This window comes from Nomia melanderi, chromosome 10 (assembly GCF_051020985.1).
Source record: "Nomia melanderi isolate GNS246 chromosome 10, iyNomMela1, whole genome shotgun sequence".
Taxonomy (NCBI): Eukaryota; Metazoa; Arthropoda; class Insecta; order Hymenoptera; family Halictidae; genus Nomia; species Nomia melanderi.
The window spans coordinates 17,484,184-17,508,964 of NC_135008.1; the positions used below are offsets into that span (position 1 = coordinate 17,484,184).

A 24,781-nucleotide genomic window follows, 5' to 3' on the forward strand; every position below is an offset into this window, starting at 1 on the left:
ACAACTATTGAAATACCACGTTCAATTCAACTGTAATAAAAATTACATTTTGTAACTACAACACTCCGTTAATCTTGGAATATAATTTGCAATAAGAAAGTTACAGGAGATTAAATTATCTATTACACTATAGTATATTATATTATATTATATTATATTATACCATATTATCATTAAGTTACTTAATTTTGACCCAATATTTAGAAGATCGATAACATGAAGAATGTTTCACTGATATAACAATATTTTAGTGGACTGTAAAATTTAATTAAACTGCGATATTAAAAAAATTGAATAATACGTTACAGACTATAGAAAGAAAATGTATTTGTGGCGGTAGAGTAGTATACGTTATTGTATGGTGCACTCGAATGTTGTAGGTTCATTTCCGAATCGTTTTTCCGATAGGGCAAAGGTGATCACGTTCTCTAGCGACTTCCACGTGTATTTTTGTAAATAGGTATTTTGTGATTGATGAATTTCAACGAGGGAATTTTCTTATTGGCCGATAATTTATCCGTGTGGATAGTGATGTATGCGTGCGAGTAACCGTAATACTGGCGAGCAGAGGTCCTCAGGAATGAAGGACACGCGCGGTGGTAAAAAAGTATCGACATGTGCTTTATGACTGTATAAGAATCATATATACCCATAGCCTATTTCCTCGAAAGTCATAAATGGAAAATCGCAATGAAGACATTGAACAGCCTGCTTGCCGGTGGACATAGGATAGAAATTTAGAGTTTGCATTAAGCTATGCCTCCTCGTCTTGTGTTTCGAACAAAACCTTACGACTTTTTGTAGGACTCAAATTATGTTTTGTCCATTAAGGGCACAGGTTTGTTTATTATTATAATTAAATACGTAAATATCAGAGAGTGTACATATAAAATCAATTAATTTCTTTGCAAAATATCTCTGAAAACTTCAGTAGTCTATAATGCAACGTCTCGATTGTACTTTGATCGTAGCCATGACAGGTAAAGTGCTAGATGATATAACTGGACATCGCTGGAAGGATTGTTTTACGTCGCGTGTACCTTGGGGAAATGTGATCGGGTTAATTTCACGCTTCAGCATCGGCAGGATGCCAGCATCGGTACCGCGGACCATTACGATCCTGACACGCCACACTGCCAACTAGTACACTTTATTTCATTCCCCTTATTTCTGGAGAATTCGCGTGATTAAATTTAACGAGGAGAAGAGAGCATTAATCTCGTACAAGTCATTATATAACGAACTGATTAAAAATAACATGTTTCATATCGCAGTCAAAACACAACATTAACTCTGCTGCGTTTTTAGGGTCTTTTTACAGTACACGCAATCAAATTTTTATAGTCTTAGCACTTTTATATCTGGTTAGTATTTATCTACTTAATCACGTTCTCCTTTTTTCAAAAACACTTCTAAATTTGAATTTACGTATTCCTACATTTTACTAATATCATTTCCTGAGGACTGCCGGAAGAGGATATCATTGCAGGATATTACTTGATTTTACAGAATAAGCACAAATAGTATGAGTACCGAACTATATTGGTAGACAGTATCATTATATACCATACAGCATTCTGTTTAAAAAATTAAGGGTAGCTTCTGTTTTTCAATACACGATGTGAATATACAAACTACACATATTCGATAATACGTTGCCAGATGTAATAAAAGTGTGAAAAAAATGTCGTTGACATTTAGTTTCCAAGGTAATCGCGAAAAACTTTTGCTACTACTTACTACATTGAATTATATATACGTGACTGTGTCCATGAGAGGAACACGGCATATAGCAATCATGACAGTTTCATGCTGTTCGGGCCGATTTGTACGGGGTTTATGGCAGGGTTTAGAAGCACAGCTATTTTTGAGAATTCGTTAATTTAGTTTTTTTTTCCATCTGAACGACACTCGCCGGATGGTACGCTCCTTACAATTTTTACTCTTTTGTCATAGCATTTGTAGATACCCTTAGTTTCTTGCACGTATTTTCCGTTCGTCTCAATAGTTATTGCCCTGCTGTAAACCTTCACGGCCTGAGCATGTCAGCGAGAACCATGGGTCACCCAACGGTTTCCGCGGCCGATGCAGGGTCAGGAAACCGTCTCTGGTGTTGACCAGATGTGTCGCCCACCACCGCCAAATTCTAGCGTCTCTCCCCCCTTGGAAAATCTCGCGATCCCTTCCTCAAGGAAACACGCCGAGGGCGTAAAGGAAGGTGTGTCTTCTAACCTAGGCTCGCTGATTGGACTTTTCCAAAAATTGGAAGAACCAATCAGTGGACAATTGCAAATTCCAAGGGGGAGCTGAGAAACACTCGCGAGTTCAAAATTTATTCGTAAAGGAACCACCGACTAGGAGAGTCACACTTAGAAAACTTGTAACCCGACTAAGTTGTTCAAATACAGTCCACTCTTTTCGCTAAGTCGCGATTTCTGAATCATTCACGGGATAGACCGCGACCCCAACACATGCCTTGCCTCATACATGTAGAAATAAGTTTCTCTCTCATAATAGATAACTATAATAGGTATAATTTACCGAAATCCATTTCAATGTTAAAATAACTTTTGTCGGGAAGAGTACACGTAACCTAAGAAGATCGAAAGCTAATTGATGCAAGTTGCAGCGGCCGCGACGACCGCGCGGCTATGTTGTGTTCACCTCTTGAATGCGCTCACGTATATAGAATTTACTGTAGTGGTAGCAAAAGTTTTTCGCAAATACCTCGAAAACTAAGCAAGATCGCCGATTACATTTATAGGCAAAAGTTGTTCAAATTGCAGATTCCTACAACATATCAAAAAATCATCCAAATCGGTGCTTGTATTAATAACTGTCACACCGTTTAATATTTTGTAATATATCTTCTTCAATTAAAGAAATGTTGTAATTCGCATTCGGCCTAATTCAAATCCCGCATAGTTCTCGCCTTCCAATGTTCACGGTACCCGGTGGGCAATTAACTAATCCTCCATTCGAGCACGCTGTTAAGCGTGTAACCCTCATTTCCTTATTCAAATCACAGGATTCCGGCTGTTCGAAACTCGTTGATGAATACGGGAAGAATATCCACGCATTAGGATCATACGTGACGATGCATCCGTGACGCCCAGCGAACTTTGGTAAACAGCATCGTATAATTTTTCCAGATACCCGATGCCCGCGAAAACAAGACCAACGAACGGGAACCGCAGAGTAAATCTGATAATTGAGCTTTATGCGATCGCACGTCGGTATAAATCCTCGTGAATAAAGCGCCCCAGCGTAACGCGTCTCCACTTATCTTACATTGCCCGACAGGGTTGCATTAAAGGTGTGCCAGTGGTTAAAAACACAGTAACGAAGCAGCTGGAACGTGGAACCGCTACGTTTCGACGGGTTCGACGCTGGAGGTTGAGAATCCCGGCGAGATTTTAACGTCGAGATTTATGCGGGCGAACTCTTATAGAGATATAAACTTTCTACTGTTGCCGTCGCTTAAATTATTATCCCTCAAACTGACTGTGATGAAATTATTCGCGAACGAGGCTATTAAAATACAGTTATTTAGGTAATGAAATCTCAAAACTATATATTTTTAACGACTACTACAAGCGAGATTGCTGTTTGAGATGTTTGAGTAACTATGTACTAGAATACATTAATTTCTTAGTTAATATTTCGTGCTAAATTTTTATCATCGCGATGTTAATACATGTGAAAGCAATTATATTGTAGAATGATCCTTTAATAAGATGTATGGTAAACTTTTCATATAGAATGGTTTGCATAATGTTTTTCCTTATAAAAGGTAAATAAATTCTTATCCCTTTTTGAAGAGTTTGAGGAAACTAAATGGAAGAAAACGTAAAGAAGATTGATTTTGTGAGAAAAGCTACAATGAAAATGTAGAAGGAATGTATTCGATCTTATTTATCTGTACGCTAATTCGTTTTGTTGATTGGACCTGCATCTTTTTTAAAAATGGAAAATTTAACAACACTGTATTGCAATGATCAATTTCTTGAAAAGGTGTTATATTTTTACAAAATAGTATTCAATTACTGCGTGAACCTACAATTTCTACAGTTAAAAAATATTAAACAGTTGTGTACACAGGGTCTTTAAGTAAGAATGAGTACTTTAACACTAAACGTACTGCCGCTTTATATTGCATATATGTATATCTACTCCTGTCGTAACCTGTCAAGTAACTGGTTTTAAAATAAAGGTAAACAAGTTACATAGAAGATAACTTTTTGTTAGTGAAAACAGAAACGAAAGGAAAGACAACAATTAAAAAATTAAATAATCGAATAATATAAGAACTGATACAAACTTAAATAGATGTAATAAAATGCAGAATTTTAAATTAAATTTTAAAACCGGCCATTCGACAGGTAATGGTACGTTCAGTGTTAAATTATCTCCGCTATTTCTGAAAATATGAACAAATTTTCATAAGGTTATAGTGTGACAATAATTAGAAATTATTGGTAAACACAAAAGTTTTGAAGATTTCAGGGTCACCTCCATCTTTTTTGTAGAAAATCGGTTCTTAGGCCAGATATCGATACGCGATCTACCGTTTTTTTCGGTCAGTAAAAACTATTGCATTCGGTTATTCCTTGTGCATGTTAGAATTTATTCAGTGTAAAAAATCCTAGAAACCTAACATTTTTTAAGTATATCCTTTTTATTTAATAATCGTTGCGGCTTCATATTCTGTATAAAAACTGTTTAACCAGTTAACTGCGTCTGACATATAATTGTTTCCTGTTTTACTTTGATGTTTCATGAAAAAATACCCTAGGTGCATTCGTCCTGCATTTAACAGGTGCACACTTAATTTTTTTGATTTTATAGCGCACAAAACGAGAGATTTTTTAAACTAAATTCCACAGATAACAGGTTAAGAGATATTTCAGTATCAAATTTGTTGAATTCATTAAACATTTGTATCGAAAGCTCTATCAGTCGGCAAACACGAGAATATAAGAAGTAAGATCTAGGAAAAAATAGAAGTTCTCCCTTATGATTTTTGTCTAACTTCAACTAGAATAGACCCATTAGTCTGTCCCAGTTACTAGATACACCCTATATATACTTATGTTATTAAAGAAAATAACACTCGAGAAGTATTAATAGATTTCATTAGAGCTTGTTTTCCAGACATTCTCCTCACTCGAAGAATTGAACGCAAACGATACGTTCCCCATTCGAATCGAGTTAATTACAGGGTATCGATACCAGCAGTCGTTTAATGAGGGATTTTATCCGGCTAATAAGCGGCGGGTAACAGAGCCAAAGAAAGAAATATCGAAAAGTACGGTAAACGTTTTATCCGAGAGGCCCCGGCTGGGAATCCACTGGCGGAATGAACTCGGAAAACTTTTAATAGACCCTGTTAATCTTTTCAACAAAATTTAAGTCGTATTCGTCGCTGCGTCCTGGTTGATCCGTGGAAACAGGTTCGTGCTTCGTTCGCTTTCAATGAAACTAGTTGAATCGCGCCCATTCGGATCGGCCCTCGTCCCTGATTGACGACCTCGCGCCGGGGTAATTGCTCAATCGACGAAGAAGAGGGTCGGGTCAGGTGAAACCGGCTATCTTCTTTTCCTTTGACACGATCCAGCTGGGCGTAGCTAGCCGTGGCTCGCGTGTCCCGTCGCTCGCAATGCCGTTCCGCGCCGCGGAACCAATTCCACGCGCCGATCGAAAGTCAATCTACGAAATGAACGTCGGAAAGGTCAATATTGAAACGAGTCACTTCGAAATTCATTGAGGAATCGCTTTGCTTGATGCCGACGTCATATTTTTAAGAACCCCCTTGTTTTCCTTGCTCAGCCTTATTGATCCGACGATACGTTGACTCGATACGTTGATTTTAATTGTTTGCGAACGATAGATGTAAATTCTAAAGTATTGTTGAACCTAGAACTACTACAGTGAATTGCAACACTCATCCGGGCCAGAAGGTTGTAATTATGAAGAGATACAATAAAATTCACCCTAAGAAACGAAGGTTTTAGCATGGTGGACGTATAAAAGGATAACACGTGCGAAGAAAAAAAAGAAAGACAGAGTCTAATCGTTTGGCAATATTAAAAGCTTGCGATGAGCTTAAGTACTTTCATTATATTACATAAATTTGTTCAGTTCACTTAAAAATAAGTTCAGTTTGAATTGCCCATAAACTAGAACGCTCCGCACAATTGCTTCATTAACGGTTGACATATCCGCCCTCCAGTTCATATGAAATAAAAAATTCTAATGAGATTTTATTTGATACACATATAGTTATCGTTTGATCTACAATGAATAAAAAAAATTATTTTTCGAGAAATGGTAACTGTTTAAACTTAGATGTTCGATTTTTCGCAAAAAATTACTCGAACTTTTGGTAATTAAAAAAAATATATACAACCTATCGTCTTGTCTGTAAATCAAACGATAAAAAGATCCTTTCTTAACATACACTTAAAATTTCAAGTTTATTGATCCAATACATTTTCTTAAATCATGTCAACCAGCTACGAAAAAGTGGTTTCGAGAAAAACGCGTTTAAAGTTTGTAGTGCAGTTACTGAACAAATATCAAGTATTTACAACTTATCAGCTGTTCCAGGTCTGTATATTATTCCATACTCTTGCTCGTGGAATTGATTTTTTTATAAATTTGTTATTCTAGCCTCTGCACGGGCCTTTTGTTGTTGCTCCACGGCAACAATTGTCTCGCCGATCTTTGTAATCGCCATTCATCCCTAGTCGTAGTGAAACTTTTACATTGATTTCCAATGTTGGGGGTCGCGGTCTATCTCGTGAATGATTTAGAACTCGCGACTTAGCGAAAATTAGTGGACTGTATTTGTACAACTTAGCCGATTTACAAGTTTCGAAGTGTGTCTCTTCTAGTCGGTGGTTGCTATACGAATGGATCTTTGAACTCGCGAGTGCTTCTCAGCTGCCTCTTGGAATTTGCAATTGTCCACTGATTGGTTCTTCCAATTTTCGGAAAAGTCCAATCAGCGAACCTAGGTTAGAAGGCACCCCTTCCTTTACGCCCTCGGCGTGTTTCCTTAAGGAAAGGGTCGCGAGATTTTCCAAGGGGGGAGAGACTCTAGAATTCGGCGATGGTGGGCGACGCATCTGGTCAACACCAGAGACGGTTTCCTGACCCTGCATCGGCCGCGGAAACCGTTGGGCGACCCATGGTTCTTGCTGACATGCTCAGGCCGTGAAGGTTTACAACAGGGCAATAACTATTGAGACCAACGAAAAATGCGTGCAAGAAACTAAAGGTATCGACAAATGCTATGACAAAGAGTAAAAATTGGAAAGAGCGTACCATCCGGCGAGTGTCGTCCAGATGGTAAAAAGAAACTAAATTTACGAATTCTCAAAAATAGCTGTGCTTCTAATCCCTGCCATAAACCCCGTACAAATCGGCCCGAACATCCAATAACAATACCAATATCGCCCATGATTTTTAAAATTGCATAGCAGTCTTCATTAAAAATGCCTGCTCCTATAAATGATGAAATCTCAATTGTTTTTAGACCACAATGAAGGTGTTTGAGGGCAAGTCGCCAGAGCGTCGAAACGAAACTCTCATTCTTATTTTGATTTTCACCACCCAAACACCTTTTTAATAATTCTTTTGAAAATAAATCTTCATAAAGTGATTTTACTTCTTTTGCAACGTCTTCGTGAAGTGGTGGCTAATGGTTAAATTCTTTAAGAGTACCCTCAGCTTCAGCTTTACGCCAGTTACACCAACTATCAGACCCCCTTGGACAGTAGATATGTTTCGGATATTCATCTGAGGATATTTTATGATAATATGTAATAGAATCTGAATATCTTCTAATAACTAAACCATAGTACAATGTTAATTGTTTAATTAATTTATTAGTTAACTTTTTTTCTTCTGAGTTTCTTGGTCTTCTTTATGTTTCTTACCCGCGATCCCATACGTTTTTCTATATGATCTACACATATCTTTTTCCTGAATGTAAAATCCAATCATGCTAATGTCACTGCAAATAAATTTGAACTTAGCTATCAGAAAACTACGACACCAATAACATAAACGTTTTACAATAGTGCCATGGATTCTGGGAATCTCGATGTTCGACCACTTGCCACCAAATATATATCTTGCTTCAAAAGTCCATAACTTTGATAATTTTATGAATTTTAACTTAAAATTTTGCAGAGATATTCCTATAAAGTTAAACTACAAAATTCTGTAAAAAACAAACAATCGATTTTTTGACCAAAAAAAGGAAACCCCCTTTAAAAATCAAACCTTTTCAGTTTTAATTTCTGACGAATAAAATTTTCATCGTCGTGTTTGTTATGTGTTTCTGATCAAAATGTCATCAAACATGATAAAATTACGATCATAATTGATTGTATAGTAAGCGATTGAAATTTCAGATATATAAAAGGACTGCAAATAGTGAAGAAAAAAGCGTTCAAATCGTCGAGTTCGACAATATTTGGATCATGTTACACCATTCAAACCCGATCAGCGGTCGAGCACTATGGTGTGTTAAAAGGAACCTGGTGGGGGATAACGATGTTGTAATTGTAAAGAAGTCTCCAATGTTGCAATTATCCAATGCTTGTATTAGGAGATGACTTGATGTCTAGTAGGGCGGCACAGTGGCAAGGCGTGTATTGCGCTGTCTGCGTTGTGTGACGCAACGGACTTAGTGGGTGTGACTGTTCCGGCAAATGATATGCTAGAATCGTAAATGCTTGAAACAATGGGCGGGCCTCCTTTCAGTCTGACCACTCAGACCTAAATTCCTCAGAATACTAAAAGCCATCGAGTAATCTCCAAGTAATATACCGTTCTTTTTTGGGGTGTGTGTAACGTAACGTGTATGAGGTGAAGGACTATAAAAATTAAATCTAAATATTTTTAATATTACCGAACATTCAAGTAAGATTCTATTTCTATTCTTCATTACATTTCGTTAATTTTAAGGATTGAAGGGATTTAAATTTGGTATTGACAGAATGGGGAGCACAAGACTGGGCGTGGCTTTCTCGATACCCCATCAGTTCATTGAGGTCCCCATGCCTCTCTGACAGACCCGCGGATCGAGTCAAAACCCACGATGGAGCTGATATTCCCTTATACCAGCAGACGCTTCGGCGTCAAACTGGGCGGGGAATTTCGGCGAAGTCGGCGGGTTGCGTCTGGTCAAGACCACTCGCCTCTCCTTCGCGTGGGGCTCCCCGTAACTCCGCATCGACGCCCGTCGGTACGGGGGACGAAAGAGCGAGTGGCAAGCGGGAGGTCACCAAGGGTCGGGCCGCGTGTGCGGTCTGGTACGGGTTTGCGCGCCGGAGTGCCCGAGCATCATATACAGTAACCGGCTGTCGTTGCAACGACCTATCGGCGGTGGATGGTATAACAGCCATCCTCGCCGATGGTACGCGCGGCAGTCAGCCGGGGAACTTGCCTTAATCGGCCGCCTGCGTGGAGATCAACCTCTATAAAAAATCCCTAGCACCAAGCGGTGGAACGCGGTGAGGAGGGCGTGCCTAGAGTAAGCGCCAGGTATGGCTGGTCGGTGCACCAGTCGCTAGCTCCAACCCGGAGTATCTGGCGACCCCCCGGTTATATTAGTCTTCACTGGGTAAGGCGGCTCTGCTCGGGGTGACTTTTAGTTCCGAGCACACTCGTGGAAATTGTATGGATTCACAAATTAAAGACAACAGGGAGGGGGGATACGAGGTGGTGGGAGACGGCGTTGGGTTACCCAGCGTTCTACTGACGAGGCTGGACGGACCAAAATCCAGATCTGGATCTCGTTCTAGCCTAGCCAACGGGGACCGTGATCGGTCCCTAGTTAGACTGGTCGAGGGCAGGGATGACCCTCTGCCATCGACTAGTGATGGAAGAAGAAGACGGGCTGGACCAGCGGAGGGGGTTCGGCTCACCCGGAGCGGCAGGCGGTGCGCCTCCGCCACCGGTGGCATTGGCAAGGAGGATGACGTGGCTACCTTTGATAGATCCATCTCCTCGTCGATATCAACGAGGTCTGCCGGGCCAAGGCGTAGATGCTGGAGGTGGAGTCCATTTTGGACCCCAGCAGCCCCGCCAGGAAGCCCGGCAAGTCATCCCTCCCGTTGCCAGACGAGGTGAAACTGGCGCATGAGTATAGGAAAAGGCCGATAGCCGACGTCGCTGCTTCCGTTCTGGAGTACCAGACGGAGGTGAAGAAGATAGCGTCGGTGTCTAAGGGCTTAAAGAGCAACCCTCTACACGAGGACGGCGATAGCTGAGCTGGTGGCTCGCGCCTCCTCGGCATCGGTCAAGCGACTCGGGAAGGAGTCGATGCCGCCCCAGGGTAAGGCAGTGGGAAAAGCCACTGCCAAGCCCAAGTCCGGGGACGAGGGACGGGGGACGTAAAGCCCCCGAGAAGAGGGTCCTCTCGGCGAGGCTCCCCGCACCGCGGCCGTGACCGTCACGGTATCAGCGGGGGAAAAGCTGACCAACGCGAAGGTGATGTCCGCCGTGAAGGCCAAGATAAACTTGGCAGAGTTGGGCATCGCCTCCCTGCGGCCGAGGAGGGCCATAACGGGGTCGCTTATCCTCGAGGTTCCCGGCAAGGATGAAGCGGCTAAGGCCGACACCCTAGCCTCCAAGATGGCGGAAGTGTTGGAGGGGACGGTAGTGAAAATGTCCAGTCCAGCCAAGAAGGCAGAGCTAAGGCTCCGCGGTTTGGTGGACAGGACCACTCCCACCGAGGTGGCGACCACTGTCGCGGCTACTGGTGGGTGCCGGCCCGAAAAGGTGCAGCCCGGAGAGATCCGGTCTTCACCCTCGGGTTTGGACACCCTGTGGGTCCGCTGTCCAACGGTTGTGGCCAGGAAACTGTCCATAGCTGGCAGCCTCATAGTCAGCTGGACCCGGGCGACAGTTACACCACTGCAGGCTCGGCCATTGCAGTGTTACCGCTGCCTGGAGGTAGAACATGCCAGGCAGCGGTGCACCTGCGAGGCAGACTGGTCGGGTCGCTGCTATAATTGTGGCTGCCCGACCCATAAGGCTAGTGCCTGCGGATCATCTCCAAAATGTTCGGTATCTTCAGACATGGGGAGGCCCGCGGCAGAGATGAAAGAGCTCACACCAGCGGCACCAGCCGGGCCCTCGGGCCCGGAGGTCGAGATGACCTCTGCTGAATAATGGGGCCCGAGGACTCAATTATTCAGGCGAATATGAACCGCTCGGGTAGGGCGTAGGACATCCTGATGCAGACCGTGGCCGAGCGGGAAGCTGGGCTGGCGGTGGTGGCGGAGCCGCTCAGGGTACCTGCACATCTAAACTAGGTGGGGGACCTGAACGGCTCCATCGCCATCCACTGGTGCGGCAAGCCGGGGTCCCCGGTCTACACCATCATAGAGAGTGGGCGAGGACATGCCAGAACACCTGATTGGGGTGGCCCCGTGGTGGTGGCCCTGTATGAGCCTCCCAGGTGGCCGCTCGCGAGATTGGAGGAGCACCTGGACAGGGTCGGGAGATGTATCTCCCGATGCCATCCCCGTCCGGTGCTTGTACAGGGGTTGGGCGGCGAAACGAGAGCTCCGTCTAATGAATAGGGACTCGTTCCATACGTGCGTGCGGCATAACCGGGGATCGATTGTCGATCTTTCGTAAGCGACTCCCCCGGCCGCACGACGTGTTACGGGTTGGAGGGTGGCGGTATAGGCCGAGACTCTGTCTGATCACAGATATATAATAATCGGCCTGTCCGCTGCTCCGCAGACGGCACCCCGGCGTCGCCTAAGAGGGAAACGGCCACCACCGCGGTGGAACCTGCAGAGGTTAGATCAGGGTGCCCTGATGGCGGCGGCTCTGGTCGTGGCCTGGCCGAAGAGAACGGCCGGGCCGGTCGACGGGCAAAGGGAGGCTCGCTGGTTCCGGGGCGCGATGACTGCGATTTGCAACGTCGCGATGTCCCATGCCAAGGTCCTCCTGAGGAGGGGGGTGTATAACTGGTCGGCGAAGATTGCGGAGTTGAGAAAGAGCTGCGTCTCCGCCCGACGCCAATATACCCGGGCCCGTGGACGACGACCGATAGACGAGGCAAGCTATCAAAAGGGCGAAAGCCCAGGCCTGGAACAATCTCCTGGACTCTCTGAACAGAGAGACCCATAGGGGCGCCCATACAAAATCGTGATGGAACGGCTGCGGCTGTGGGCGCCTCCACTGTTGGAGGGGAGCAGTCCCGATCCTACCCGGGAACGAGGGACCGGAACGTATAGTGGTCCACCGATCTGGGAGTCACGGATGGTAAGATGGCGGAGATGATCCGGTAGCTTCAGGGCAAGGATAAAGCCTCGGGGCCGGACGGGGTCCCCGGCAGGACTTGAGCAATTGCCCTGGGCATCCTGGGGGAGCGACTCCGTGATTATTTCACGGAGCTATTGAGGTCCGAGACGTTCCCGTACCTGTGGAAGGAAGGGCGGATGGTCCTCTTGAGGAAGAAAGGAAGGATTCTCCTTCCATGTACCGGCCGATATGTTTGCTGGACGAGGCAGGCAAAATGTTCGGAAAGATCATTCATGCTCGCTTTGTCCAGCACCTATCCCGCGACGGACCCGACCTGGCGGACCTCTCGGAGGCGGCCGTCAACTGGGGCGGGGTGTGCTTCGTTATATCTTTGGATATAGTCAATGCATTCAACAGCCTGCCCTGAACCGCAATTAGGGAGACACGTTGTGCAATACAAGTGCCTCCCTATCTGAGGGCGGTAATCGGGTCCTACTTGCGAGATAGAGGGATTGTATATCAAGGCCGGTACAGGTTCATGCGGAGGGAGGTGGACCGTGGGGTCTGGCAGGGGTCGATCCTAGGTCCACTCCTGTAGGACCTTGGATATAACACGATCCAGCGGGCCTCGCTTCCCGACGACGCCACACTGGTGTGTTACGCTGATAACACCTTGGTGGTGACCATTGGGAAGTGGCCCGAGAGGAACATCTACAGAGCGGAGGTCGCGGTGGCAGCCGTCGTCGCGCGAATCCACGGCCTGGGGTTGAGGATAGACCCCAGCAAGACCGAGGCCGTCTGTTTTAACGGGCAGCCTCGGTCGAGACCGCTTCAAAGGTCGTGGATCCAGGTAGGTGGAGCCTGCGTCGAGGTGGGTCCCAGTATGAAATATCAGCCATTGGAGTTTCGGGACGCACTTCGACCGTCTGGTCCTCCGAGTCGAACGGGCGGCGGCATCTCTGGGCCGTCCCCTGCCGAATCTCGGGGGACTCGGGGACACAGTACGCCGCCTGTACGTGAGCGTGGTGCGGTCTATGGTCTTTTATGGGTCCCCCATTTGGGCCCTGACCGGAACGAGGAGCTGGTGCAACGTTCAAAAATTGCGCCGACTCCAAAGGCCCTTGGCCATTAGAGCCATTAGGGGATACCGCACCACGTATACGTAGGCGGCGTTGGCTCTGGCGGAGGAGATTCCCCTCGAGCTGCAGGCCGCGGAGCGCGCCTATGTTTATCATAGGTCGCGCATCGTCGAATGAGTTCGGGGGGTCCCGTCGGAGCCCGAGATAGTCGATGCATTCGAACTCCAGGCCTGGCAGCGCGTTCAAGGGAGATGTAAACTGTGTCGAATAGGTAGGGAACCGATGACGGTATGCCACCAATGCGGCGAGGAGGAGGGCTCGGCGCAGTACACGGTGGATGTTTGCTCCACCTTTTCTTCACTGTGCCGAGTCCTTATGGACGTCATCGGGGAGTACCTCTCTCTGCCGGCAGTAGTGGGGACTATGCTCGCAAGTGAGAGGTCCTGGGACGCTATGGCCTTCTTCTGCGACGAGGTGATGTCGCAGAAGGAAGCCGAGGAGTGGAATCGAGAGAAGAATGATCCAACTCGGGCATCCCGGGGGCGCCAACGGTCGCGTGGCCGCGTAAGAGCGTTCCCGGGGCCCTCTCCCTTACGGAGGCGGGCGGCGGTGTCAGTGGCCCGGAAATTGAGGCCCGTCCCGCCGCCCGCCAGGAGAAGATTTTAGTATCCTACACCGGGTAGGGGGAAGACGACGACTAGTCAGAAGTCATCCCCCGGGGACGGCTGCGGACTCAAGGCAGGAGCTCTGGGTCCTGTAATGCAGCCGTCGTGGTGACTGTGGTGCGAGGCGCGACCTCCCTGCATTCCAGCATACTCATTTATTAATATATTACTACGGTATCAGGAGGGGCAGCCTAGCCCCCCCCCCCCCCTCCTGCGGGACGACGCCGGTCTAAGGTTATTGCAACTGGCCGGCCGGGCCTGGGGGAATTGCGGTTGTGTTCTGTGAGAGATCCCGTGGCTCCCCGTCCTGGCCCAGGAAGGTCGCCGTGGAGGTTTTAGTGGGTAAGAGCCCCACAGTACCTCCGGCCGCTCCCCCGGGCGGTCGGGGTCTCTGAGTGCAGATTTCCTCCACATTAAACAAAAAAAAAAAATACTATTGACAGAATGTTCCTTTTCTATCGTTTTTTCCATGAAAGAATGTACATTTACCAGAAGCTTGTTGCATAATCGGTAGAAATTTTAGCAACAGATAGTTCGTCTCTTCCGAGCGTAGCACTGGACGAAGGTTTAAAAGTGTACACGGGCAAGGGGACTCTTCCATTCACGATGCTTGGGCTGCCTCAGCTTTCGATGCATGGCCATTATTAGCGTGCGACAATAATAAAAGACGGAAGCGAGAACGAATGCGACGGAGTGAAACGGAACTATAAAGAATTTTGTTTTTTACCGTTATGTCTCACTTCGTCGTATTCGGTTTCGCTTCCGTCCATAGTTATTGCTAGGTTTTGCTTCCGTCCATAGCCATGCATTGAAAGCTGAGCCAGCCTGAGCATCCTGAGTGGAAGAATCGTCTTGCCGCTCGGACTTTACCGCTCGCGGGTGGTCTGCCACCTCGTCAAAGCAGGACAATACTTTAGTTGATTGCGATACAGTTCCATTGCATTAAAGATACTGTAATATTGCTGGTCAACCGAAGGTTTGTGAAACTAATAAAAATGTTCATAAAATACACATTTTTATGTTATTTCATAAACTATAGTTTAATATTTATTTATGATATAGACATGTAAATTCATAAATAACATTAAGAGAAACCATTATATCTAATAATTCTTCAGCAATGAATCGCAATTTCCATTTTCATATAATTAAATTACCATTTATTAATAGTGTTAGGATTATCGAGTCAAAGAATTAATTAATACACAGCTTTTGCTATATGGTGTATTTTACAATTCACTTTATTCCAAGGATAATCCTTAATGGTGTAAAATCTTAATGAATCATAAACTCGTGTCATAAGTTAGACTTTAAACTTAAGCCAATAACTTACAGTAATAATTCGAACGAGCGTCTAGAGCAAGAAATTCTTAAGACTCCATTAAAATTTTCAGCTTGTATAAACTTTATGACTAAGGTATCAATTTTGCGATCTTTAGTATCTTAATGCATGAACTGAGTAACCTTCAGATATTTTATACTAATACAGGCATTTCGACACAATAAAATACAGGAATCATCATTCAAAAAAATAACAAAATCTGGAATTACCGACAGACGAAGGCATAATACGAACGACGAGTTAACTCGTCTTACCCAGTTAACAAGTTAAGAGCTCTATTGTCCGCTGTATGCAATTTGATAGTCGGTACTGCAGATAATTTTAAACGAAACGACTTGGTTCGTAGGGTTCAGCGTGTTACGGCACTGGGGAACAGAGGTGAATGAAAATGATAGACCACTTTAAAGGATCGCTGTCAGGGAAGTACATTTTCAGGCGAGGAGCTACAATCAATCTGATGCGTCGGCTCGATTAGATATCAATCCGATTTGTTCGTGACGTTGATCGGCGAGCTCGATAAATACGACAATAATGAATCTTTCGAGGGCGCGTTTATCTGCGGAACTGAATCACGATAGGGAATCAATCACCTCGAATGCGATGCGGTGAAATTGCGCACTGAAAAAAGAGATGGTACTGGATATCGGAATCAATCGTCCTTTTAAATCCGCAAACAATTAAAAAATACCTCGAACGGTATTCTTAAAAATTCACCAAACAATATATTGTAAGGAAATTTACGTAAATAATTATTTTCATTAATGGCTCTATCTCAAAGAGTAATCGTAGGAACAAAATTTTTATCAAAATTTTGCAAATCTGTAATCGGACTACAGATGCTAATCTATTTATATGGATTATACCTTGATATTAAGAAATATAAGTTTTCTATTGTCATTTTTCTGGTAGTTAAGTTACTAGAAACATATAAAATTTTTAAAGTAAATTAAAAACGAGTGATAGGTAGCCGAATCTTATTCAATCGTATTCGATAAATTCTGAAAATAAATCTTCCCGAGAACAAAACTACGAACAAAGAAATGTCATACCTGCTCGTTATTTCACATATGAGTCGTTCATTTAGAAAGTGGCTAAAGTCCAGTTTTCAACAAAATTAAATTAATGGTTACAATAATTACAATACAACGTTATCCTTTTATTTTTGAACTGTTTTTTTTTAATGGACTTAAACCGTTTTCAAAATAAACTGCTCATATAATCATCTGTAATCCGCTTGTAACACAATTTCCAATCCACATCACACATAGGAATCTTAACTACAAGTGCAACGCAACTTAGACTTCAGATCCTTCACAAGCAACATCATAACAGCTCCCGATAATAACTTTTCGCCAATCCTCACCTCAAGGCAAGTCGGCGGACCGCCCTGTGAAGTTCCGAGTCTATCAACAACGGTATATACACAATCAAGGTTCGTACCGCGGAAGCTTATCGAAGTATTCATTCCCATGTACTCGAAGTTATCGTCTGTTATCGAGCAGCTAATTGCCGAAGAGAACGAAGCGAAAATCCGTAACGGAGAAGTTGTGACGAGCACCGTTTCGTATCCGTCCCTTGCGGTTTCCGAGCTTCTTTACCGCGGGGACGGCGAAACAACGCGTTACTGCGGGGGTGCGCAGGACAAAGCGGGGCAAACGGAGGAGTGAACGCAAGTCAGGGGAGAACCGGTTGCTCGGCGAAAGAATGGCGCGACAGGATTGTATTGGATCGAGAGGGCGAGAGGGAAGAGCTGGCTCGAGCGCGCTGAGATACAAGGAGGTAGGAAAGCGAACGATATCCATTCTCATTTCTCCGTGAGTGGTGGATGTTGTGCGAACGAACCGCGGAGAAGACGCGAATACCAATGCACCGTACACACCCCCTCATAAGTATTAGATTAGAACACCTGCTCGCTCTGCTTGGGTATAAGGACAATGAAATATCTCAGAACTGCGTGCTCGTGCTGTTATTTTATAAATCAAGTATATATTCGGATTTGAGAAATTTCATACGATAATGGTTCAAGAGTTTCAATGTATTAAATCTTTCTTTTTAAGTCTTTCCCGCGTAGTATGTAATTTTGAGCTTTCAACGGATAAATCGTGTGTCTCTGGAAAGATTTATGCTTGTTTTATATCTGTGTTCTGTAGATACGGTTCAATTTTTACCTTCGATAAAGCATTTTATTTATAAAAGTTGGTTCTAGCGAAGTTATCGTAATAAGGTCTTTACTTCAATATAAATCTTGTTGTACGTTAATGAAGAGAGTACGGCTAGACATTTCACTGTAGGACGATACTTATGTCAGTTTATTATTACGCTTAGCTTCGTGTATCATCTTCCTTCACATTATTGATTCCAATTATTGGAAATTGATGTCCCTATTAACAAAACTATGCACAACATCCATTTTACCTTGTCGTAAATTATATGGTACAATTATATGGAAGTCATGTCGCAGTAAAATCGTTCTTCTTGTTGGTTCTTTATTGGTTTAATGATTATTTGAGTATTATACGTTAGTATCGTAAAAATGAGTCCTGAGTCTTGAATCTCGAAAGCTGTAGCTCCGATTCGGGCCTTCAGAGCACGAGATGTCAGAACTCAAAATTTAAGCTGTAAAATCTGAAGTTCAATGCTCGAGTCTTTTTGCTCCAAGAATCGTACAGTCTGTTGCAATATTAACACCGTATAGTATTAATATAGCAACAAACGGATCGAGTAAACAAGCACTTGAGCATTGAAGGCTCTTAACACTTTATCTTCCGCTCTTAGTCAAGGCAACCACTCACTATGTAACTACCAACGGTTTTCGTCATCGCGTAGGAGTGTACGTTTTCACTTGCCAAATTTTGTAATTTTAAAATCAAAGCATACGGGAATTTCGTAATGTCGTTCTGATTTCTTTCGCTTTAAACAAGCGTAATTTTAATAGGTTACCAATTGTTAAGCATTTGAAATTGAAAAGTCAATTAATAAACTTGCGGTAGATAAAGTGTGATGGCTCACAAGCATTCGAAGCATCGAGGTTGTGCCCTAAAGCTTCAAGGATTCGAGCTTTTTACAACACTATTACACATGAATTGTTCCATTTGCTTCTTAATGTTTGGTTAGTAGTCAGATGAATTTATTAATTTAGAAATCACCGTTTTCAAGAAATTGTGTTAATTATCATTAAATATCGTTAACATGCCTGATCAATGCATGATTATTCTACTGAAAAACATATTTTATTTTCTGGATTGCCATACGTATGTACATTTATTCACACAATAACAAATTCCATTGATGTTATGCTATTATATAACCCTATTAAACAGATGAATCTTTTTTATTCTAAATTACTTTATATAATATTACAGTACAAGATTTTAGCAAGTGACATTTTTGTAAATTAATTCAATCTCAGTGATTGATTTCTTCAAGAAACATACATTTTACCCACTAGTCCTCAAGAGAAGCATTGTGAGTAACAAATCAAATTTTTCTTCACAGTTTTTTGTTTTCTTCTGTTAAGAACACGCCCTTTATGTTTCAGATCGAAATTTGAAAAACTCATGTGGCTAAGGCTAATTTAACAATCTATATTATACCATACACTTATATATAATATGTATATATTCGTATAGTGTATATATATTAGGATAGGAAAAGTACATCAGGCCAAAATTATTTGGAATCGAGGGGCTGATCATCCGATGTTATTAGTTTTTTGATAGGTGGAGGCGTTAAGGAGATATTAAGGTCATCTCCGTTTTTTTTTAACGGAACAGTGAATTTTTTTACTTACATTCTGATAGAGTATTTCAAGACGAATACAATGACCTATTGGAAAGGTCATTCGTGGCCTGTGTTAAGCTAATTATGATGCATTTTTTTCTATCACCAATAGCAGCCAAGTTATTCAGGTGGCTGGTTTTAGGTGCCTTGCCCTGTATGTATATATTCGTTATTCACAAACTTACTTGTTTAAACTCTCCACAGACATAATTCAAGTATTGGTTATCACATTGTCTTTAGATACATGTGAATGTATGTCTGAATTTCGAAAAATTCTAAGAATCTCTGAATCTTTAGCATATCACACAATGATTATAAAATTAATTTAGGAGTACATAGAGTGTTCAGTTAACCTTATCATTCCCGAAGCGACTTATACATATTCTAGAAAAAATTAAAACCTAGTGATTCCTTTACAGTTTCTCAAAGCTACAAACCAATTGTATCGTGTAGCTGCTTATACTTCGAGCGACGAAACACAAACGTAATTTCTTTCAACAAGTTTCTTACTTCAGTGAAACAAATAACTATCGCAACAATAGCCATTCGTACTCATTTAAAAATTTATTTAGAGTTTTATTTAAACTGAAATTGGTTATAAGCATTTTAACCGCTCATAGTCTAAATTGGTTAACTTCGGGAAACAAAAAGTAGAGAAAAGCGGTGAAATAGTATACATTGATTTTCAAGATTTCCCTTTCAGTGAAAAATCAAATAAACATTATAAAATGTATTATTACAAGTGTAGCTTTAATCTAACAGACATGTAAAATGCATAAAATGGTATAACCTTAAAATAATCTTTATTGTTATTACAATTTTTATAGGATCAAAAAAGTTTTTGTTATTTCGTGGTACTAAAGCCAGTAATAAGTAAATTCATTTTAAATATAAAAAATTAAGAGTCAATCAAGCGTTTTAGCGATAGAACTTAAAAAGTTCTTGTCAGTGATATTTTTTATATGTAGTTACAATATTTTAATATTTACACACAACGTATTGTCATTATAAAAATATAAACAAAATTTAAGAAAAAGCTCTTACTAATTTAACATCTTAAAATCATAGTAATTTACTTTTCTTTAGCCTAATTTTTACCGAAGGTGTCAAAAGTAATTTTTTTAAACTGAACTTAAAATTATTTTCAGCCAAATTATTTGTTCTCAATCGACTTTTCGGCTAATAACACTAAATTAATTTCAAAATCATTACAAGTCGGAACATTATCCAGGCCAAAAGTAATAGAATAAAATCTATCATACTTACTTACTACAATGTACCAAAAATATATACCGCTAAATTAATATTATAGTCCTTATATGTTTTTATCCGGTTATGTTAAACTATTTATTAGATTATATGAAGTAATCCAATGAATTTCATTAAATATTCTCTTGGTAGAAATAGGTATATACAAAAGAGCGGTAAAAATAGTGTTGAACAAACTGCAAAATACTGTTCGTTGCAGACACGTGACAATACTAACGAAATTATAAAAAATCCGCCCCTTGACGTTTCGCTTCGGATCTATAGAAATCGTTCCGATACTTTTGAGCGGCAGTGTACACGATTCTCGGTCGCGGGAACGTGTTACGCTCGCGACCATACACCCAGCTTACATTCGCGGCTGTGTACGGGAGGAGCGTCGCGGCTGTTTTGCGCCCGGTGTTACCACGGTACGCGGCCACGTAGATTTACACCAGTTTTATTGCCGTCGCTACGGCATACTTCGTTCTACGAATACGCGGCGCGGTACGTCGCGCCCGGATTTTCACCAGCACGATGGAATTTTCGCTATTTCCACAAGGAAGCCCCGAACAGGGTCGTTTCGCGTACGTCACCGTCATTGGAAAAGCCTGGATGGAAAACCCTATGGATGCATTACCCATATAACATTCCGATGCGTCTCGCATGCACCCTGTCATTCCGTCCTGTCCGCACTCCGCGGTTAAGCGAGCGTATTGCAGGAGATAATGCGACGTCGTTGATCGCAAACGAAAATATACTATAACGTAACTATATTACGTTCGACAAGTCGAGACGCCAGGTATAAACAAATGCACCAGATGGATTTTTGGTGGATGAGGGGCATGGTAATTTTAAGTCATATTACATAGAATTTAGGAAAATTTACAAGCTGTTAGAAACGTTAATTGTAAACTATCGAAACGGAACGGGGATGAGTGTAACAAAAAACTAATTATGAATCAGATAGGAATGAGTGGTAATTATTGACAACACTAATTCTTCACCGATCTAGGTGAAATATGTTGTGGGCAACTTGATTTTGAACTACTTTTCCTATGCATGTTACCACCATTTAGCCTTAGTTCTCCAGATATTCGCAAAACTAAGTCCGGGAATGCAGAGTTTTCATATTTATGTATAAAAAAGAGTAATCCTCTTATAACCTTCATCTTGAGTAGGATTGTTAAGGTCATTGCCTTGTACATCCATGATTTAAACTTTTGGCAGTAAATATTACTTCAAAAGTTATGAAGCGTTAAAGTTTCGCATTACGCTACAAATGTTCGTCTTCATTTTCATTTATTAAAGTTGTGTTCCTTGTAATGTGTAGTCAAACTTTATTTAGATGGGAATATTGTTTACGCGAAACAAATGTGAAATGAAACTAACGGCGAGGACAGTCAGGCAATATGTTAAACATATCTATAGGCAGTGTGAGCCAATTCAGTGGCATATCATTTAAAAACATGATATCCACAAAAACCACTATAGCGGCGTACCGTTTAAAAAGATGACTTGCACGAAGAAGTCACTATAACGGCGTACAGTATCTAAAAGGTTAAGTATATGCTAAACATTTGCGTTTGAACCTTCAAAGAAACAAAATCTAATACTGACTCCGAGGAGACTCTGTCCACCCTACACGAAACTGGGCACTATAACGGTTTATCTTACAGTTGAATTTTCCTGCTATACACTGTTAGTGTTTACTTTGTCCTTTGTACCTAGTGTACCTTGTCTAGTGTACCTTTGTTTGTTTACGTGTCTCCTTGATCTAAATAAACTAAAGTTATCAAAGCAATTGTCGCCTAGAAATTGATATTTAAATAGAAAAATATCTAATAGAATAATTTCACATATACTGGGCAAGGAAATATTGATTGAGTAACTGTGATGCCTCAGTTTCGACAGATTCTTCGTAGTGACTCAATCTTGAAATGTGGTGGGAAGTGAAACGCCTATAGACTCCCATGAGAACGCAAGGGAGAGTGGAACAAGGTAGCGAATGCAGTGACTACGTTCTCAGTTATGAATCCACGGGTTGATCGATAAACGATGTCGTTCACAAAAAAAAATGTTTAATTTATTATTTATTGTTACCTAAATATTCGAAGAAACATTGAAGAAGAGCGAATTTTAATGTCACAAAAAGTTTCGGACCCAGAATATACATTCAGGAATTTCTCAGGTTAAGCCGTTTCTCCATTGCCAGTGTTTATATACAATGTTTGTATACAACTCGTCATGTTATTGTATTCGAGCACGTTGGATTTCAAGTGTGCGTTAGTCTTATCCCGTTTCTGTTCAAAAAGTGATCAAACAAATCGCTATACAAGTTCTGAAATACGGCAATTAGTAATACTTAATTACGAAAAGAAAAACTCGGTCCGTGAATAGCGTGTAGTTTAAAGATGGCCAAAAGTACCGTTCAAGATATTGTAAAACTCTACCGAAACGAAAATCGGATTGATTTCAAACATCCAAGTGTCCATCCCAAGATTTTAAATGATCGCGATAAGTGTGGTATCGTTACACGTATTAAGAAAAGCTTTAGAGTTAGTGTTCCAAAGTTGGTTACTAAAATACAAGAAAATATCTTCGATTAGGAGTTTAAAGTTATGATGGGGCAGAGGTGATGACGCGTTCCCGTGACGCGTCGGCGTTTTTCCGTGGAGAGGGGTTTCTGATAGGTGAAAAAGGCGGTGCGTTTAAATCTATGCAGGCCGTGGAAGCAGTGGAGTATTGTTGCTGCGAATTTGAATCTATTGGGAGTAATTCGAGACCCACGTGCAAAAATATTTACAAACAGTTCCATCTTTGAATACATGTATAACTGCATAGTCAACAAACTAAAACCATATATTTAGTTTACATGTAAAATAAGAAATTATTATAAAATATACCACTTCTTTCAAGGAACGTGACCTACACAGAAACAACTTCCTATTAAACCGTTTTAGCCCCGAAACTATTGTAGATGGCGAAAATTACGCAACTATTATTGAATATCTCATAAACATTATTTTTATTGTATTGACTTTTATACATAATTATACCATATGTGTCATCTGTCATAACCTTGTTTACTTTCTCCAAAACCCATCGAAGGCCAATCTGTTGCGACTTGATTCCGACCTGAAAGACTCATAGGAGGATAATGTTTTGCAACCCTGAATAACAGGAAGCCGAATAAATATAAAAGTAGTAGCCTCGAAATTCCAAAAGCTCTTATCACTTCGAACCGTTAGACAGTAAATATTCTCTCATCACCAAAGTTTCGTTTATTGCTATGAGTTATAACACATCATTTAAATATTATAAAACATTTTATAATTATATTTCATTAATAAATAAAAACCTTCGTTTAATGTTTTAAATGCCTATTTGAGACTCACTTGTCGACACACTGCTCGTGACAATTTAACCAATTAAACATTAACTCCATCAATAGAGAGTTAGCGCACCGAAGGCCTTTCTCGCTCCTACCCAGTCCTTAGACAATTTGTACATAATACATCCGTAAACCTTTAACACTTGTTCCAGCGTCTATTTAGAATTTTACGAAAACACACCTGAGGCAATTCTCTTTCTCACATTTTCTGGTAACCACCAATCAGGTTCGCCTGATCCCTTGTCCCAGCGTCTAAGGTGCGGGTCTACCTGAAGAATGCCTTACTGACGAGGCCACTGATAGATCCCGGACGAAACGCTCACTCCCACTCTCCTAATCTTTTCAAACTTCCACCTCCTTTCCGTAATTTAACAGGTCTTTTCACTCCAATTGGAAGGCAAGAGACATAAAGAATGTAAATGAATGAAAACTTGGAACGATTTCACAGACGTTCTATAGTAGTTATATAGTAGTTCAGATTGAAATAAACTTAAGAAGGGAATAAAAAGTGATTCGACAACGTGAGATTTCACCGGTAACAGAGAAGATTAAATCCAGATTCAGTCGGTCGCCCCAATTCCCGCGCGACGATCCGCCGATGGAAAAGCGGCGCGGCTTGGTTCGACGTTTACCCGTCGGTGTTCACCGTAAATTGTTAACGGGCCCGGAAAGTACAGTTTCAAACACGAATTACCCTTTACACGGTAACGGGAACCAAGGGAATGCGCGCGGTCCTCGATATGTAAACGTTCGATTAGACGGCGGCGAGATGTATCAAGTTTAAATTGAATAATGCTTGTTCTGGAAAATGAGCCTCCATCGCGCGATAACGCTGGCAATGATAATATGTAATTCAATTAATGTTCCCGGCTGCCGCGGGATTTGCTCGTTCGAGTTTCCATGCTACCCGAACCGCCGCTCGTTCTTCCTTTGCCCCCATTCGTGCTCCTGCCCGGTACAACCGCCGATTCCCAGAGGACACAGAGACCGGGCGCAGTTT

General features: G+C 42.0%; 1 protein-coding gene across 6 annotated transcripts in view; it reads right to left on the reverse strand.

The window, feature by feature from the left end:
* The window catches only part of LOC116428762 (beta-1,4-glucuronyltransferase 1), a 176,695-nt gene that overhangs the window by 91,499 nt on the left and 60,415 nt on the right, over positions 1-24,781 (reverse strand). The gene's annotated exons all lie outside the window — the stretch shown is intronic.